Below are 21,050 nucleotides of genomic sequence, written 5' to 3'. Positions count from 1 at the left end.
TTGAATTGCTTGACAAAGGCAGTTTATATAATTTGTCAAGAGAAAAACTTTATTTAAATAATTACTCTTTCATACATGTATAATAACGCGACCATTTCTTAAGCACTGCCAATTAATAGCCTAGATATTTGCAAAATGCCATTGTAACCCCCCCGTCCCCGTCATTGTATGTATGTATGTTTGTCTGCATGAATGTAGGTTATGTATGTGTGTGTATATGTATGTATGCATGTATGTACATTTAAGATAACAAGCGCATGATCTTTATTAATATTTTGCTAGTAATAACGTTTACCCTATAACTTTGCTTCCCATTTCAATTTTATGATCTGGGAAGGAAAAGCGAACAATTAAAATGAAAAGCAATACATTTCAATTTCAGAAAAATATATATCATTAATAAATTAGCATGTTCTAAGTGTTCACTTAATACCATTCAAAGTTATTTTGATAACGTTATTAAACAATTTAGAATGTATCTCTAAAGGTGAGTATATACATTTACGCTATTGTTCAGACGTAAAAATAATGGAGAAAGAAAAGACAATAATAATTTTAGCAAATCAAATAATGTCTTTATTGAGGTGCGCTTGTTCGTGGGAGGAGTCACAGGGGACTGAAGGTGAAAATAAAAGACAGTTTAGTGAAGATGCGCATTTAAAATACCACCCAAATCAACTGTATTCTACATTCAGCACTCACATTTGTTAACACTTTATCCCTTACGGCATAAAGCCTCTTATGGAGGATCACGTACATTATTTTCGAAAATTAATGTAATCAAATGCATAAATTGCATATAATAAACTAATATTCAACTCTGCAATTGTTGCATTCCTATTTTACTAAACATCTGTACAGATATAGCAATGCATTATTTTAATGCTTAATACTTTTCAATAAGAGGTTTTTAAATTCAAACATGAATCCCTCTACCCTGCTGGAATGTCTCAGTTATTCCAATTAACTCTTTCATAAATGTATTTGTATATACATATACAATGTAAATGTTTTTCTCTATAATCCGGAACATCAAGTCAGTTTGAAAACCTTTTAAGGGTAGATTTTAACTATTTAAAATGTTGATAAATTAGTTTGAACGGAGGCAAATGTAATAGTCAAATCAGGGACTGTTGTACCGTAACAAAAAATAAATATTAATAATAATATTAATAAATGACAATAGGGTAGCGGGAATTTTCCATAATTCACAATATATCTCAGCAATGTATTGTAGTTCAATAAAAAATATTACTACTACTACTACTACTACTACTACTACTACTACTACTACTAATAATAATAATAATAATAATAAAAACAACAACTTGGAAGTACAATGTTATTGCTGTTTTATTATTATGATAATGATTATGATATCAAAGTGAGAAATACTATGTAGTCGGTATATGCAATACATACAAATTCGTGTTTCATAGGCTAAAAAGCTAAACATAAAGTACCTAATATATTTACATTGTATAATTAATCTCGAGTCCAGTTTAAAATAAATAAATCATAATATTTAATCTTAATGTTATATTTACATCTCCGATGATATTACTTTTTTTTTTGTATTTTGTTACATTTGGGTAACTTTCATTCGAGGTGGACATGATTGCATTGCATAATTTGAAATTGGGAACATAGATTTTCACTATATTTAAAATACGGAATGATTACATTTACATTTTTGCCTGTTTGGAGTGGATTTTATAATAACATCTTTATGGAAAAAAAGGAAATATGTGGAAGTGAGGAATAAGAGTCATGTATTAATGGTAATTCTCAAGTTCATCGAAGGGTGGCGTGTGAGTCACATAGAGATATAATAATACACCTTATCCCTGCATATGATTTACCTGTCCTCTTGTCAGATCATAGCTGAGATTCGCAACCAAAAGCTCAAAATGTTTACTTTTTAAAAAACAAAAAACCTGGATAATGAATATATTTTGCGTGCAGATCACATTAAATATACATAGATACATACATTAGATAAACAGTCTTGAATAGGACCCCCTCACCAAAAACAAACAAAAAAAAATCTTCAAAATCTGCACTAAATCAAAAAATTATGCTATAGCACGTTTTTCAAATTGAATATAGTTATAGTGGTGAGGCATAACTTTTTAAGTCAAATATATTTATGTATATATATATATATTATTATTATTATTATTATTATTATTATTATTATTATATCTGATTAAAATGCTTACCTTATGAAGCGAACCCACTTCCAAAATAATTATTTATTTTCATCTTTCCATGTGGCGTGTGAGAATAGCGGTGTGGTATTTTGACGCTATGATGTTGCTGCTAAAGCGCGCATTGGAAGGAAATCCAGTGGTACTAAACATCTGGAAGAAAAAAAAAAGATCTCTATGGACTCAGGTGATGTAGCTCCGAATCAGGATTGAAGTCGCACGGTGAATTTATAGCTCACACTAACCCTCCAATAACTTATCATGTTGCAAGATCCTTATACTGTATCCATAAATAAGTAAATATTTCTCTTTTACTGGCTGTTCGTGCCAAGTTCCCCTGGTTCCTAACTTTTTTTTTTTTTTTTTTTACTTTTATATATAAAGATATTGAACAGTGACCGTATTTTCCGGTTTAATACATTATTATTGTTGTTCTTCCTTTATTTTTCTGTATCAACAATCTTAAACCCATATGCATGTATGTATATGTATATGTATATGTATGTATACACACACACATATATATATAACTTTTAAGTGCAGTAGGTTTATTGCCTCGGAGGCAATGCTCAGTTTGAATTATTCATCTTTTCTTTGGTGCAGACTGAATCTAGGGATGAAGATGTGACGCGTGGATAGGATTTTTTCAGGAACAAAGGGAATGTGAAAATGAAAGACAGACAGAGCCTGGCAGATGTGATGAGATGTGGTGAAGGTGTATCTACTGGCACTCCCACTCACTCCTCTCTCCCCCTCTCCCTCTAGCTCCCTCTCCCTCTCTCTCCCTCTCTACAACCCTGTGTGACTCTTCAGTTAACAAACAGCATTTTCTCCTGCAGCCTGCCCTGTCATTGTAAGTACACCATTCTCTTATCAGCATGTACATTCAAAGAATCGATTGTATTGTTTAAATCACTGATGGATACAAGGCATTTAGCACGCAGATGATCAATCTGCCGAGAAACTAGACTTTTCTGAACAGATAATCTGTCCTTCAAATATTTTAATATTAGCTTTTTATTCCCAACTTTCGACATTTTCACAAAGTACTTTTTACGAAATTAAACTTGGTTTAGAAGTTTTGGGAGTTGTGCTGAACTACTTTTTCAATCAAAATGAAGTTTTAAAAATGCCCAGGTCTGAATTAATCGAGAAGATGATTTACAATTGAAGCTGAAAAGACTGATGGGTTCGATTTTGCAATCAAACGCTCTTCTACTATTTAGTAATTTAGCTATACAGTTACACTAATATGTTTTATTTTCTCTCGGGAAATAAAGTAATAAAGTTGCATGTAAGTTTTATGCATTTATTTTTAATTCGATGCTCATAATTTTAGATTTGTATGTATTGATTAATGTTAGTAAGTTACCTGTACTCCGTAGGCTATATGTGGCGTTTTAGTTGCCAGGAATCTTTGAATGACAGAATAGACACATGCCATAGTAGCTCAACATTCAATCCATGTCACACATAATTAAAAAAAAAATGTTTCAAATCGGTATATTAAACCTATTGTATACGGAAACCTTCTGGTTTGTTAAAGCTTAAATATGTTGTAACTACCCGCTCGGTAATGAGTTTAATATTTTAACGTCTGGTTTGTCTAGTTTTGAATGACATTCTGATTTATTGATTTGTAAACTATTTTAGCACCATTGATTTTTAAGTTATAATATTATGAATTAGCTACATATATGTGTGTTTTCTAAGGTGTTGGACTGGTCAACTAGACATTTGATACACATTCAGCTAGTTAGTAGTAGTTTGCTATGAAGTTATGATACCAACATAACATATACAATGCTACTTTTAGACAGAAAAAACAATGATAAATAAACATAAAATTGCAAACACTGATGATCTTACTGCTGTGTTTTTAGCATTGTCAATGTCACATTCATACATTTGGATGCTTTAAGTTTTCAAAGAACTGTTCAACTGTTTATGTCATAATGATTTCCTTAAAAAGTATACACAATTAAAATAATAACACATTACAAAATTACTGGAATTATTTTACAATACAAAGTTATGTTAAACGCTACTTCACCTACCAAAAGGTGTGCGAAAACTAAAATGATCCTATCTGACAGATGACATCTGTAGCTGTAAGCATTTCATTGAAGGATTTCAATTTCAATACTTAATTATTTCTTTAACAGAATAGAAGTGACGTTTAAGCATTTTCGTTGCTTCCAGTGCGATACATGTTAATATAGTACTTAATCAAATTGAGTTACATATTTTAATTGCCAGGTTTCTGCAAAGGTTTAACTGGGACAAAGATCGCAAGAGAACATTTAAGAAGTTAAACAGACGCAATATACGTCAACTATATACCCGATGCAGTGATTAAGAAAATACTTCTGCTCGCCCAAAAGATTTGTAACTTTGTAACTGTTGTGATATTAAAAAACAAACAAAGGTGTTCTCACTTATTCTGATACATGTTTGTATAAATACGTAATTAAGCAGGTAGATCTACAAAACGTCTAATGGAATTACTCATGGCATTTGCAAAAAAATAAATATCTTTTTAATATATTTGTGCATGTAAAACAAAATCCCTTTTCACTGAGATACAGACTTATTTGTTTATCTATTATTATTATTATTATTAGGTATATTTTTGATAAAAAAAACTTCTCAGACTACACCTAGTGCCTTTATTTGTTCATATATGGAGACACCTAAACATGACTTTCTTAAGCACATGCATATTTCTACACATACAAACGCTGCGCAATCTTGTTATCCTAATTGTATTTTTACACATGCTCTACAGTGCCTGTGTGTGTGTGTGTGTATGTATGTATATGTATGCACGCTTAATCAGAACAACAATACTTTTCTTTAAAACAAATAGTTTGCCCACTTTGCTGTAGGGGTCTCATCACCCCATGCACCTCAGCGGCTCTGCTCCTGTCCGGTGGCTCCCAGGCTGTAGTACCAGCGCTGGCAGCGACGAGGGGCGCCGGTGGGGACAGAGCCCAGTCCCTCAGCTCCGTCCTCTGTCCAGCTCTGCCTCGGTCACCGTATTTTCCCCGGCTGTTTCTAATCTGTCTATATGCCTTTGCAAGGGTTTACTTAAATGCAACTGGTATTGCGCGTTATACGGCAACCCGTAGCCCATGTGCACAATTGTGTCATTTTCTTCTGTACCAATCTTGCAGTCGCCAAAAAGTTTCTTGCTTTTGAATACACGGATGCTCACGTTTTCCTTTCCCCGTCACCTACCTGTACTCACTTGAACCCTTAGCTATGTTTGCAGAACAGATTCAGCCTCACTACTTCTGCTGTCCTCACTTTTCTCTTGGTATCAGCGTATAGTCTACAGTATAACTGATGTGTACTGACAGCTATCTGACACAGTGCTATTTTCTGAACTCTAAATGTCCTTATAATTTATATTGCCAACAAGCGGAATTTAACCTCAATAGACCACTCATTCACGGGTTTAAGGAAATCTGTCTTAATGTTCTCATTTGACTGACTTTCGGTCTACTTTTGTAATGTTCATTTTATATTCATATTATTACTGGATGTTGCCTGCGTGCAGTCTGTGCCTCTCTCCCTCCCTCTCGGCCGGCCGGTCGTGTCTCTCTCTCTCTCTCTCTCTCGCTCCCCCTCCCTCTGTCTCTCTTTCTCTCTTTCTTGCCTCTCTTGTCTGGGAGGGGGAGCCCTGCCTCTTTGCCTTTCCTCAGATCAATGCCCTGGCCACTCACTTTCTGATGTTGCACGACGGGAAATGCTTTGAATACTTGCGACATGGCCGCTCACATTGATTGCCAAGATTGACAGCACTAACCATCGCCTTCACTTGTTTCACAGAGAGAGAGAGAGAGAGAGAGAGAGAGAGAGAGAGAGAGTGAGTGTGTGTGAGAGAGAAATAAACAGATTATAACAAAACCTCATACCAGTTGTGACACTTTAACTTCTGTAAGAACGGGATCCCCTCTCCATGGCCCGTGGAAGCACCAGCAGACTTTAGTTTCTTTTTTCTCTCTCGCCAGAAATCAGTAATCATTCTTTTTTTTTTTTAATTAAAATACCGAAACGGGATACCGTAAGGACCTGCTTTTATCTTTGCCAGACTGGCTACTACAAGGTAACCACGAACGATTTGAACCTGTTGTTTTGCTTCTTTTTATGCATTTTATTTGCTCTGTCCTTTCTGTTGATCCTTTGCTTCGTTACAGTGTGTCTGTCTGTCAATAAGCTGATTGTCCTGCTGTGCGCTTTCCTCTCCTGGCGGACATTGAGTCGGGCAGCTCTCTCAGATGTGTTTGTGCTGCTTTCTCAGCAGTGGTCATGTTGAAGGCGATTATTGTATTATTGAGCAGTCTCTTCGCTGTAGACACAGGGTGCTCATAATGACAAAAGTAACGCATCCTCAATACACGTACGATGCGGGCTGGTCTTGTTTAGACCTGACTATACACGCATGTTTACTTTTCTCTCCCTTTGCTGGTGAAGGTTACTTTTCTGTGAATACCATGTGTTTCTGTCGGTCAACTTACTTTGTGTAATTACGGAATGATATGCCGTTTTCCGTCACCTTTTCTTGAATGAAATATGGAAGGGGTTCCGCTGGAGGAGAGCGAGCACAGTGGCGTTACAGCGCTGCGGCGTCTTATTACGCCTCTTGCCCCCATGGCAGGAGCAATCTTATAAAAGTTACCTTTGGACAGCACTGTTATTATGAGTCTCTGTGCACACCAGTTTGCTGGATGTGAAGTCTTGTTTCTATGGGAAGCAATTTCAGTTGTGTCCACAAAGCGGTACTATTCATTGACAGTGACTCCCGGCACTGCTAGGTATCCCAGCCTATATGGATTTTAGATTAAAAAAAGTTTCATCCGAGTCGTTCTCAGTGTTTCTTTAATTGGGGTTTTACTTTGGGTTGTTTACTTTAAGGCTGATGCTCCGGGTTTTACTTTTACAAAATCATGTGCATGGATCATAAGAAAACTGCGCAATCTTGGTCGCCCTGGCGCAAAAGCTTGGGAATTCTCTGATTTAACTTTCACTGGAGGTCACGCAAATTGACCTTACAAGAATGCATAAGCCATAAATTAAAATAAAACCCTCATCCAGGGGCTGGTCCACTGAGAGACAATACACAACCTGGACAAACCAGGCTCCCTGTGCGAGCTGACAAAACGCTGCGCGGAGTTGGAAAGGGAATTTGACAAAGTAAGTCTTTCACAAAGTGTGCTTCAGTTCGGATGTGATTATTTTTGATAGGCAGTATAAGGTTTAATCTTGGAGACTGTGTAAAAAGACAGCTATAGATTAAGAAGATACATCCGTTTATTCTTTACAGTTTCATTTTGTTAATGCATTGCAGTTTGCTCCACCATTATATCTATTATTTGCATTTCTTGATCATTTCTAAACAATGCAAACGTTGGTGTTAGATGCATGTTTAAAGTTTAATTGTACATGACGTCTATTTGAAGGGCGTGCATTTTACATTTCTATTTAATGTGGTTTGCATTGCTTGACTCCTTCTGCATTTGGGATGAATAGAAGGTGATTGTGCTGTACCTTTCTGTTGAGAGGTGGCTGCGTTCATTGGACAGTCGGTCAACTTGGACGGTGGGTTTTTAAATAATGTCTAACGGATTCGTAATTTGGTCATTGGCAGGACATATTCAAGATGCTGGAAACGTTTGAAAACAATTTAGTGTTGTGTCTGGTGCAGAGGGGTGAAAAGAACAGTGAGTGTGACCTCAGCCTGAAGAACTGAGATAGTTCATCTTCTGAAGGGTGTTTCCCAAAATGAGACACTCCAAGTTGAACAGATAAAAATAATACCGCCTGCTGTGCAACGATAACACATTTATTAAGAAGTCTGGTTGATACAATTCCTCTAAATATTGTACACTGTTCAGGACAAATTACATGAATAAATGTGTTGTTATTTTTTATACAAACGCTGACGTCAATTAGACGATAATATGTAAGATCATATTGAGCTTTAGGTAGCTTATATACATCTTAGATGGTTATGCGTTTCTACATTTTATTTTTTGAATGCATACATTCCTACATAACTAATATTTCTAAAACAAATTTCACAGAGCTGTTAAAATCATACAATAGCCACATTGTTCATTCCACCCTATAGGTGGAATGTACAACCCTAATTGAACACAGCTCAACTTTTTTATTCTTTTCTCTGGCTTATTCCAAATTGTGTGCAGTCTGTAATAATAACTTTGTGTCTTATAATACATTCTTGTCTTAAGTGAGAGAGGCTGTTTGTAAAACAATCCCCTGGCTGGTCCCTCTGTTGGGGTGAAGTTGATCCCGTAATGGCATTTTGTTTTGAACAGTTGCTGTTAGCTGTAAGTTGAAGTTCCCTCATAAGGTAAGATGGCACTGGAGCTCAATGTAGGTCCAAATGGCACATTTATAATTAGACTGCCAATTCAGCACATTGTCCTGATGGCTATACAGGGATATGCTGCACTGTCTGGGATTTCAATAGAGGAGACTTTATTCAGTCTTAGCCAGTTTAACACAGTCTATACGGATGGCTTGAGTGAGAGAAAAGCAACTGTAGATAGGCCAGCAGTGGACGATTGTTTCTAAACGAGAAATAAGATCAGCCCGCTACTTATTTATGGGGCTCTGTGAACAGCTCTCTCTCTCTCTCTCTCTCTCTCTCTCTCTCTTTATTTGATCGGATTTTGCAAACACAATTAAACCATTCAAATATATTTAAGCTAGTACCTTTAACATTCAAAATGCAATTAATGATTTTTGTTAATACTTAATAAAATATATCTAAACAACTGGCTAGGAAAACTATGGGTTGCAACATGCAAATTAATTAATTTGTCCCCTCCTTAACTTAAGAAGGTGGTGTGCTTTAAATATACGCAATGTGCATTTTGTAAAATTGAAGTCTGCAGCATGTTCATAGAAATACCGACAACAGAACTCCCCTTCTCTATATTTTAATTGTTCAACCGTTATTCTTGGCCCACTACATCAAACTACATTTATTCAAACTGAGTGTCCTCTGTGCTTTTGCTCTCCGTTGATTAAACTCAGATAATTAGATCTTACACAACTTATTAAAAAATAAAAATGAATCTGCATTTTCAAGAATTAATTTGGATTTCTGACTTAAATCTTTAGCTTAGACTATTCCTATTAATAATCCCCTGTGGTTGTGTCAGTGTAATAGACACGTGGATGTGTTAAGTAACTTGTGGTTTTGTGCGACTAAAGTGCATTTCCTGACTGTGTCCCGACTTTAGAGATATCGACTCATATGGTGCCAGTAAGTTCAGAGATTTGGGAGAACATTTTGCCATACTGTAACCGCATGCGCCACGGTGGCCGACTTGTTTAAATATATCTCGTATTGTAACCCAAGATCAATGAGTCTTGTGTTTGTACATAGTGAAACTTTAACTTTGGATTATTTCAGTGTAACGCACACCAACATGTCAAATATTGATCAAAGTAGTCTGTGATAATTAATATTGCAAGTGAAGTTATGTATTTGTACAATAAAAATGCACCTATTAAGCATTTTTCTCAATCACGTAACCGCTATTAATACATGTCATCGACTGCATAGGCTTTTCATTTGCATTTATTTAAAATAAAAAATACCTTTCAATTTATCTTTGGTTTTGGTAAGACACACACATATATATAACTAATCAGTTAGTTTTTATTTTTTTTATATGAGCTTTTTATTTTAGCACACATCTTCAAAATCCATAGTTACAATTGTGGTTTGATTTCATACAGCTTCCAAAGTATGACGACATGAGAAAAGCAAGGACAGCCCCATGAAACACAGCATTCTTTACAATTGTTCGGTTTGTTTTTAGATTACGAAAATCTGTAAATGGTCCCTGTGAAAGCTTGGTGTCACAGAGAGAACTGAAGACATGGAGGGCACAGGACATTATTTCCTTGCTAATGTTACTCTGCAGAAATATTGTAAGATAGGAATAGGATCATTGTGTGGACGAGCACATCAACATAACCAGCAACAGAGAAAAAAAATGTCTTGTATTGCATTGTTTTAGTTAATTGCTATGTTTTATTATTATGTCAATTATATTGTGTTTTGCATATCATGCATGACAATGAGAATTATCAGGTGGATTTCATGTCTGTTTTAAGTTAATTGAATGTTAATACCTTCTCTTGGGACATCCTGAGCCTCTTTGGCATCACTAGATTGTATTTATCAATCTAAAATTCAAGCATTAAATGAAGTTTGAATAATTCTCTTTCAATTAAATCTTTCAATTAAATCAGCAGCAATACTGACTAAGGAATGGGAATTTTCCAGAAATTGTATGGCATTATTGTCCATGTACCTGTGAATACCAGTTTATTCATATGTTTAGTTTTCTTACTTAAATAATACTTGTTTTTTCACCTCATCTAAAAGACAGAACACAATAAAAAGATTCACATGTATTATAGGTTCATTGAGACCAAGTAATTATTTATATATTTTATAATTAGTCGACAACATACATTAAACGTTTGTTTTTCATTGGCTCTGTTACAGATACTAGCTCCCTTATTCAGTCTTTTCTTCAATTTCCTACATTTCTTCCGTATATATATATATATATGTATCATTATTTAACTCTTATAATTGTGTTATATAGAGGATTATTATTATACAATTATATTTTAAAATCTTATCTAAAATCTTATTTAAAATATTACCTTCCCTTTTTTGCTTCCAAATGCTGTGAAAATAAACTAATTAATAAATAGGCTGATGCTTTTTTCATTTGTGCATTTTATATTCAAATTGTTTTTGGCAGCTTAACTTCTTCTTTATAAAAAGAATATATATATATGTATTTTAAAACAAATGTGAACCCAGTCTGTAGTTAAAATGTCTGCTTTAATTGCCTAATCAGAAGGATTTTAATCGGATTATAATTTTTGAAAAACAACATCAAGAATGGTTTGTTCAGAATAGGATTTATTCAGAATTTCAGGTGGTTGTTAACAGAAAATAAAACCATAGCACATGCAGAAATGATGAGTGGCATTCTTAAGATGCCTAATAAAAAACCTTCTTGAATTGAAATATAAATTCTAACTTCAGAATGTAATTATTTGAAGCATATGATGAAACATGCATTTTTTGTTGTTGTTATGGTACACTGACATTAAGAATAAAGCAGGAGAGGAGAATGCAGCAATGATTTCATTCTACTTGTTACAGTCATCGATACAAGACACGTACTTGTAAATCCAGATCATCAGTATCTTTGTATCTTACCAAAGTAATGATACTTAGCAAGCCGAAAGTTCTATAGTGTGACTCTAAACACCGGTATCGGTATCAAACATACATACATTTTAGTATAATGGAACAGATTGTACATTGAGATAAGAGTAGGCACTACTGTGCTAAATATTGACGACGGCTATGAAGATTAAATCAGATATTGTTAACATCTTTACATGCTTTCTGTGCCTGACCATGAACCATACACACACCCTTTGGGTAAAGGTTCTTTTGACATAAATGTGGAGCTTGATCAATATTTTCTAAGATGAAACATTCTGTGGAATTGTTTTAATATGATGCAAAGGATGATAATTTACTTGGGTGAAAAAAATAAAATCCAGATGTATTGCAATATATTGTGTGTATATATTGAGCAATATATATACTTGAGCAAACAACCACTGTTGAGTAGGTAACTGAACAATGATATAAATGTAGCATACTTAACATAGTGTGGCAGTGTGCTTTGAGTAGAAAATCATTATTTTAAGTTCATGAGATGCAGTTATTACATTGCATGTCCTATAAACACATATGGGGGAAAAAATCATCACTTACACTATTCAAGTTAATTTCCAAATGGACACCGTTTGCTTGTGTTTATGTATCATTTTGCCTTCACGTTCAGAAAATGATGTTTATCTCTGATAAAGATTGTAAAAATAATACTCTATTGTATACATTAAATATACATATTTAGTAATGTTATTTTGGCTTTGATCTGAATGGAAAATGTTATGCTTTGTGTACACTCTCACCTATTATAATACACGTTTGTGTTGTTGTCAACATTGCTTAAGGATGGGAATATTGTAATAGAATATCTTCTGAAAAACACAGTGTTTGTGTGTTAATGGACACGTGTACCAATGATTAAGCAACTGCAAAAATGCAATGCGACACGTGAAGCTTTTGGGCACTTCGAATTCTATAACCTTTAGGTTTGCCAAGCCATCTCTCTTAGTGTGTACTTGAGATTCCATCACCAGTGAAAGATTAAAAAGACTTGTGCTTGTATAAAGTAGAGTTGTTGTTTTTTAGTTGTTGTTTTTTAATACTAGTTTTAGTCTTTGGAATTACCTTATTTTTGTGATGTAGCTAAACCAGAACACAGATTTCGTCAAAACCACACTGTTAGTCTGGCAATCTGTTCCATTGTTCCTGAGGTGGACCACGGGTTCTAGGTATGAAAGACTTCTACTGGCGGCATGTCTGCGGGGGAACTTGTTAGAAATCTTGCCAACCAATTACACTTAAGCTTATAGTTGATGTGAAATATGTGGCTTCCTTTGAGTGTATATATCACACATGTGTCTCAGAAGAGTGTGTTATTATTATTATTATTATTATTATTATTATTATTATTAGTAGTAGTAGTAGTAGTAGTATTTAATCTGATTACTGTGTACATAGAAGGACAGATACTTGCTGGATATGACAGTGTTTGCCTTTTGTGTATTTGAAGGATACAAGAATGTACATACAAATATAGTTAAAACCATATACCATGATAGGTAAAGGGAATAACATATGTATATCGTATGCGTGTAATAGTTTCAGGATTTTCAGGAATTGTATGTGATAATGTTTAAAGGATACTGGAGTGTAAACAGGCAGAATCTAAGAGGTAAACAACATGAGAGGAGGTAAACAACAGCAGGCTTCATAAAGGTAAGGATATACAACAGAAGTGAGGGAGGATATGGCAGATAATAAATGTGGCAGCACATGTTTTGACATCTGTCTTTATTAGTGTTAGCTAATTTGCTTCAGAATATTTAAACAATGATCAAAACGCATGTCAGCATGTTTATTAGTATTCTTTTATATTAATTTTAAATGTTTTGAACTTATTATTATTATTATTTTTTTCTGTAACCCTTCATTTTCACCTCGTGCGTTGGGATAAACATTGACCTATGACAGGCTGATTGATAATGGTATGGATTGTCTTACCTGCTTTAAAGGTTAACATTTAGTAGAATTTTAGGTTGTGTTATTGTAAATGATTTCACAACCAAATACTTTGAAGTAGTCAAATCCATAACATTGTGTATTCCAAGATAATCTAGAAAAATGTATCTCTGAAAAATCCTGCGTAGCTTTCTGGTCCTCCGCTCCGTGGGATGCTCTGATTTAGGACTCGGAAGGTGATCGAACATTTTCATGAGTCATAACTGAAAACATTGTTGCCAGGCAGAATGTAGGCAAGTGTTTGCTGTTTTGTCACCCTGATTTGTTACTTCATTCTGAAATATTTATGAAGACTGGGGTTTGACCAGAACAGCATGACCACAGACACACAAAAGCATTAGAGACTTCATTGGTGTAGTGTATTCCCAATAAACAGTTAGCAATGGAGCTATTTAAAAATTATTTAACGAAAATGTAAATGCAAAAAATCTACAAACATAAAAATGCTGTAATGGGCTAGTGTTGTACAAATAGACATTTAACTTGAGTCTTAAGTATTTCTTTCCACATAGTAAGTACAAATTAGCCAGCCTATACTTATCTGTGGCTTAACAACACACCCAAATTGCAGTCTTGCTTTAAAAAAAAAAAAAAAAAAAAGTAAAAATCTGCAGCACACGAGGACTTCGAACATGGTAATATAGTTTGGCAAATCTTTTAACCACAATGCAAGGCAGAAATGTATTGTTTCTTTTTAAGGGCATTCATTGTTATTTTAGTTTTTTTTTTTTTTTTTTCAAACCCTGGAACCAGTTACTTTATTTTCTAAGAATAGAACATTCAACTTACATTTTGGATCTTAGTGCTTACTTAGAGCATAATACCTTTTTAACATTCAAAAGTATAATCTCATGCAGAAAATAAAGTTATTTTTGCAAATATATTTCGAGGAAGCAGAGAAAATACACAGATGTCTGTGTTTTAGGATATGAATTGCTCACATCAGGGCAGGTCACCATGTTTTCTCCCTTTACTTTCGCTGGAATTTGTAGGGGTATGCAAGTAACTTGTAGATTGGGTTCCAACAAAGTGCAGTAAAAAAAATAAAACAGGTCCAACTATTGTGTTGAACACAAAATACATTTTTGGTTATGTAGCCACCCTGGGAAGTATATCCTTTGAGCGAATATATATCAGTTTTACTTTTTATTTGAAATGCAGTTGCTCTTGTTGTTTTCTAATATGGAAGTCTTTTATTTATTTTTTGGATCATCTAAGCAGCTCAATCAGGTGTTGGAATTAGAATCTTGTTTATTTTTTATGAATCGGATAAAGATCTCTGTTGTGAATATGAAGATGAGAGTGAATTTCCATATCAAAGCTGATATATCTGGAGCTTTGCAGTAATTAAAATGCAGTGGTTTGGACTCCATGCACAAATGCTGAAGCAAAGTGTTGTTGGGATCTTGTGCAGTGTGCGGGCGGTTGCCTCCTGCATACTTCTAGAAATATACTTATAATTTTGTACAAATGTTTATGCCAGTCCACGCTCTTCTGTGGATGGCTTGTCGCACAGCCAAAACCATTTCAAGACAAAGTTATTTTTCTACAGCTAACCTCTCATTGTGGGTTTTTTTCTTTGTGTGTGTGTATGTATGTATGTGTGTTTGTATGCGTGCATCATGTTTTTCTGATGTTTGCCTCTCAAAAAGAGGTTAGACACATTAATTATTATTATTATTATTATTATTATGGAAAAACGTAACCTACAATAAGTGGTCACAATATCAATATGATTTCACTTCATGCACTGCTAGTTGTTAGTTAGTTAGTTAGTTAGTTAGTTAGTTAGTTAGTTAGTTAGTAGATAATTGCAAGGAAGTTCCTCCTTTAAGTTCTTAAAACTGTTTGACATTGAGAGCAACTGGATGTTTAATTTGCTGTATCGTGTCTTTTATGAGTGCAGAATTTTGTACAACAGCTCCATCCTTCTTAAAATCATTAGGATTTGGAGGAATTCTTCATTGTGACTTCAGTAGCGTTAAGAGAGAGGGGGGAAAAAGGCATTTATTCTTGTGAGAAAATCAGAAGAAGATTAGCATAGACCCTAGTGTTCCTCTAAGACAATACCCCCAGAACAGAATTTGTCTTGTTATCTCTCAATTGTTTACAGATCATCCTTTCCCCTGAGTGCTTGCATGCTGTAAAAGGGATTGACGAGAGACCGTGAAAATCTCCAAATAAAATTGACGTGTGCATATTAAACTTTAATGAATTTTGTTTTTGGGCACCCAGCAGGAAAACCTTTAATGCCTTCTACGAATTGTAATACATTGGAGACGGCAGTTATGACAAGGATTACAATAATGTCAGCATAGTCTCTAATGGTTTCATTCAACAGGGAAGGCAAAAATGGCTTCAGCATTTCATAAATCGCCAAACACTCTTTATATTTCAGTATCACCCCTGGCTTTAAAGGGCATTTTCTTTGGAAATGTCAAATATCTTTACTGAGTAGTGTATAAAATCTCAAACGTGTGGAAAAAGATTAGTCTTTGTACCTTTTTTCTTCAAATTGAAAACTCACTGAAACCTAAAATAAAATACTGTCAAAAAAGCTAATAGCTTTGAGTGCTGTATCAATGAAACTCTGTATCTTAATTAGTGGTGTCTTGTACTACAATGATTTGGTATACTATATTTTATACAAGCTGTTAAAAAAATTGCGGCCTAAAGAACATATTGTCTTAGTCTATGGATGGACCCCCATTTAAGTGATGAAAGAGGATTTCACTGAACACAGGAATGCTGACGTGCACACTAGCCACATTTAAATTTATGTGAAAAAAGGGCAATGCCACTGTATAATATCTTAAAGGGGAATATTTTCCCCATCTCCTAATGCACAGTATTTTAATATTTGTGTTTCCCGTTGCATTTAGAACCCAGTAGCTGTCTTGTATTGTCTGTGACAATGTAAGTAAGTAAGCGCTATGCAAGCATTAGCGTCATTAAGGCAGTGCTGATAGTGTTATTCATTTTCACATTTTTAATCTCACAAATGTAATATTCCAGCATGTGTTTTCTGTTGCTTTTAGTGTTCAGTTAATGTTTTCCATGTGAGGCCCTCAGTGAAAAGAATAATTCGGAAGTGAAGTGTTTCTAGTGCTTAAACGATGGTGCAGTTTGTTAAAAAAACACATAGCCTTACTGATGAGCATAACTGTAAACTGCACCCCTTTGTCCATCTTCCTGTTTAAGGTAGAAATACATAGATATGTCAGTATTTATATAATAGGATGGCAGCGATTTTGCCTGGAAATTGCAGTGCAAGCACTTTCAATTTCTATTACAACCTGTTTTACTGTTGTTTCAGAACAACAGGAGAAGCAAAAAAATGGCATCAGAAATAGTGATATGGAATCACTGCTTTCTCGCAGAAAGGTCTGGTATATTTTTGGAAAAAGGTAAACAATATCTTTGGAATTTCGAGCCAAGACTGATCCTGAGCCTCAGTTTTGTGAATGAGACAAATAAGATATGACATGGCTGAAAAAGCACCAGCCATAGTGGGGTGTTTTATGAAAGGTTGTGTTTTTCAGTATGTGAAAGTTCTTTTGTTTCTTTGGTGTGAAACTGTTTGGGAAGGCAATGTCCTGTATTTTAGCCCCCTTACGATTGTATTTCACTGTTGAATGCGGTAATGACAATGACAAGATAATTCTGCACTTAGAAGATTACAGGATTTATTTACCTCCACAGAGCCGGGTGTATCCCCATTGCTGCTCTGGAGCCTGTGTCGTTTTAAAAGTCCTAGTTCAGTGTGACGCTGCAGAAGATTAAAAATTAACTGTTCGGTTTTGACTGACAGCTTGACTTGCATCTGCTGGCTTAATCTGATTGTAGATGTAAAATATGCTGAAAAGTTGTGATTAACTGAGCCCATCTACAAGGCATATTTTGCAGCTCTGAGATATTTGTCAGGACTGCATGAGTTGCTCAGAACAGGCAGGCTGACACGTGGCTGCGTGCAGTTGAGCTAATGGAGGTGATCTTGGGATTTGCTTTTTTTCTTTTCTTTCTTTTTTTCTTTTTACATTGCGAAGCTGTCACGGTATGATAGATCACAAACTTTATTGCATGTAGAAGTGACTTAGGGTCACTAATTGATATAACATGATTGGACATAAAGATTTACAAGAGGACTATAACAGTTTGGATTTAAGATCCTATATGGTGATAGAAAGCACTCTTGTCCTTTTAACCCCTTCTTAGTATAATACTTTTAGTCTAGTAGTTTCTTCCGGTCTCACATTATGTATTTTCTCTCTCACACAAAAGGAAAAAGACTGTACTGACGGTATATTTATGTTCTCTAAAAAACAAATGGGTGTATTTTATAAGCATTGTATATTTATTGCCTGTGCATAAGGAGTTTGCCAGTACACCGTGTCTGAATGGGAGTAAACACAGTAAGGAGAGCTGTGTACGGGGAGCACAAAGCCTATTGATGCTTAAACAGCTAGATTGGTGAGGAGGATGCTATCCTGCTAGTTCTCGCTCTTGTCAGCTCCAGAGAGCACCAGTGAAACTGTTTGTTCCTGACAGCAGACAGCCCCACTGCAGGGCCCTGGTTTCATGTTACATTAAGTATTAGTGCTGTTCTTTCAGGAGTCATTATGCTGTGACATCAAAGATTTCCTGACAGGGCAGTCATAGGTTAGCGCTGATACTGTCTATTGAAATTTCCAAGACTAAAAATGATAGCTGAGGTGGCGAGAGAGAGAGAGAGAGAAAGAGAGAGAGAGAGAAGGAGTCAAGAATATGGCTAAATATTCAAAAGACGGCCTGTGCTTCATTGGGAAATGTGCATTGATATGAAAGGAAAGGCCTTATATCCTCCTGGGAGGTGATGAACTACCTTACTGAGAGAAGCTGGATTTTTTTTTTCAAGTTAAGAGAGAGCTGGTATTTACTTGATGCTGCTGTTATTGTAAAAGCACATTCTCTCATCATTTCAGTGATTTTTTTTGTCTGTTTTTGAACCTTACCTCAAGGCCTGGAGCACCGCTGGTAAGATCATGGGAAAATAACGGCAGGAGCAGGTTAGGTTTGTGTCCATTTATGCAACATGTACAATTCACTGTGTTGTGCTGATCACACGCCATGTAATTCCTCATTGTCATTTCTGCTTATTGTGCTATTATCCCATGATAACTTAGTATTGCAGCATGAATAGCTTTCAAAAAGCCAACCTTAATGACACTAAAGAGTATTAGTGGTACATAATGCTGTACCAGAGGGCAGAACGACTCAGCTATTTTTTTTATAAGGATAGTTACTTTTCCTGATATATAACCACCCAAGCAGAAAAACAATTGAATACAATTCCTAGAATACCACACACTTTATTAACAGCTTGTTAACATAAGCACAGTACCTATGCATCCATTTGTTTTATTTCTTTCATTTCATTATTATAGTGTCCACATTCAACCATTTGTTTTGGTTCAGAAACTTAACATGGAAGTATAAGAAGTCAATCCACATTAAAAGTGAAGAAGCCCACTGGGATCACAAATGACGTTTTACATCCATAGATATGCCATTTTGGGTAACCCGACAAGGACATTTAAAATTTAAAATGCTGCTATGGCTTGAATCTATTCAGTGGTTTTGAGTTTCAGTAAGACTTTATATATGGCAAATGTGGTTATGTGTGTGTGATCTAAGCACCATTACATAGGTTGCACTAGGAAGAGGTGGAGTGCACAGTTTTACCTGAGTAAATATGAAATGTTTCTCCTTATCTCTGTGGATCTCAAAGGTACTTCTTTATCTGTAAGTAAAGCTTTGCAAGATAATTGAGTTGACAGTTACTTTTCATATTTGACATTATTTTTGGTGTTATGACTGTACTCCTTTTTCATGCATATAAATATTTAGATTACCTTCAGGCTGCCAGTCAGTTTTCTGTATTTTGGTAGGCATTTCATGTTGCTGTAGGTTAGGGGTTGTCTTATGTGTTTGTTTCTTAGTATGTTTTCTACATATCAGAACATGTATTGTAAAGTATATTCACATACATTTTCGTACATTCATTTACTTTCTACTTTGTCAAGTGTTGTCCTGTTTGCTAGAATGCTTTAAAACTGACATTTATGCTAACAGCCTTGAATTTCACGGGTGAATCGGAGCACCCTCACTAACCTGCTTTTCAGTATGAAAGTTCAAGTTGTCCATTAAACCACTCCACTGAAACTGATCTAAACGGCAATCATTTAGATTCCCTGGAAAATAAAAATGTGTATTTACACGTTCTGTTTAAGAACCCAATTATCAATGCAGCATTCTAATTATTAAGGTTTGATAAGAGAAGTATGCACAGGTGCACTAGTGTACAGTCAGCTTAAGATAGTACTCCAGGAATTTCACAGTGCTAAATAATTTATGGGTTCAAGTGTTTATCAAACAGCGAGTTAGTATAAAACTATCCATGAATCAATTTTAGTTTGCACCTGATTTCCACATGAAATCTTTATATATGTTGAATTAACCTGGTTTTTGTAGATGGATATTTCAGAAATAACCCGACGGGAACCTTTTGATTAGTTTTTCAGAGTTCAAGTTCTTTCCAGTTCAGGGCGATTTGTTGAATTCTGGCCCTCAGTTATGTCTGCTGCCTGTTAAATAATGACTTTTGCATACATTACAGTAACAAAACAGCCTGGTGACTGACACTTCCACTTAAATGACTCCCCTGCTATCAGTCAGAAGTAAATCCCAGTTATTGCTCTCTAACAGATGCCTTGTATATTACACCAGCATTGTACATTAAGGAGCAGAGAAAAACAAAACCCAGCACGCCTCGTTTCTGCAATGTTTTTAATAGCCCCATCCAAGACTATAAAAATGCCCTTCATTGCCACTATTCTCTTCCGTTTTTATGTGCAGCATTCATTTAAAACGGTGACAATGAAATGAAAATTGGCAGGTTTTAAATAAAATCTAGAACATGGATGCCTGTGCAGGGGCATGGAACTGACAAGGTTACAGTTCCTGGTCGTGCTGATCTCAATACGCACCTCATATGCAGCAGTGATATTACTGTTGTGGTGTCCTTTTCTTCGTTTCATGCTCACACAAGGCAAGAACACCCAAATTTCAAAGCAGCCAATGTGGGTTGTTGGGCCTCATAGCACACATACATAATGCAAGTACATTCTCATTTTTGAGTCCTATTTTACAGTGTTTTTCTAGAGGTGTTGCTGAACAAGAGAAATGTTGGTGTTTCATGTTAAACACCCGCACTTTGTAATCTGTCCGAGCCATTGTTGGGTCTCTTTCCTTAGGACCCAGGAAAACCGTGTGAGGGAGAACAAAGGAGGGGAGCTACTTTAATGCGACACAACTGTTCACATATGGAGGTATTTGCGGAAGCAAGAAGCTATCTGAAAACACGCTTTGAAATGATATGGAAAAGCTGGGAGATATTAAGCCAAAATTGGATTCCCCACAGTTTTGTGTGGAAACTTTAGAACTCTTAATGCCAAACACACATTAAAGTGAATAAAGGGCGCGGGGGGGAGGATGGGAAGAGAAGAATGCTGTGGCTGAAGTTATGA

At 35.3% G+C, this 21,050-nt stretch overlaps 1 protein-coding gene across 11 annotated transcripts in view; it reads left to right on the top strand.

Annotated features, from left to right (window-relative positions):
- The first annotated feature begins 2,979 nt into the window (after nt 1-2,979).
- The window catches only part of sox6 (SRY-box transcription factor 6), a 190,160-nt gene continuing 172,089 nt past the window's right edge, over nt 2,980-21,050 (top strand). For 7 of the 11 annotated variants that reach the window (XM_066700905.1, XM_066700912.1, XM_066700911.1 and 4 more), the window contains exon 1: nt 5,907-6,321. The gene's annotated coding sequence lies outside the window, so the exon portion shown is untranslated. Of the gene's footprint in view, nt 3,064-5,906; nt 6,322-7,114; nt 7,410-21,050 lie in introns of those variants that run through there. The other 4 variants (XM_066700907.1, XM_066700903.1, XM_066700902.1 and 1 more) reach the window with 3 other exon arrangements.

Source organism: Amia ocellicauda, chromosome 4, assembly GCF_036373705.1.
Source record: "Amia ocellicauda isolate fAmiCal2 chromosome 4, fAmiCal2.hap1, whole genome shotgun sequence".
Taxonomy (NCBI): Eukaryota; Metazoa; Chordata; class Actinopteri; order Amiiformes; family Amiidae; genus Amia; species Amia ocellicauda.
Note: the sequence above shows the minus strand (reverse complement) of the source record. Positions and strands in the feature narration are given on the sequence as shown.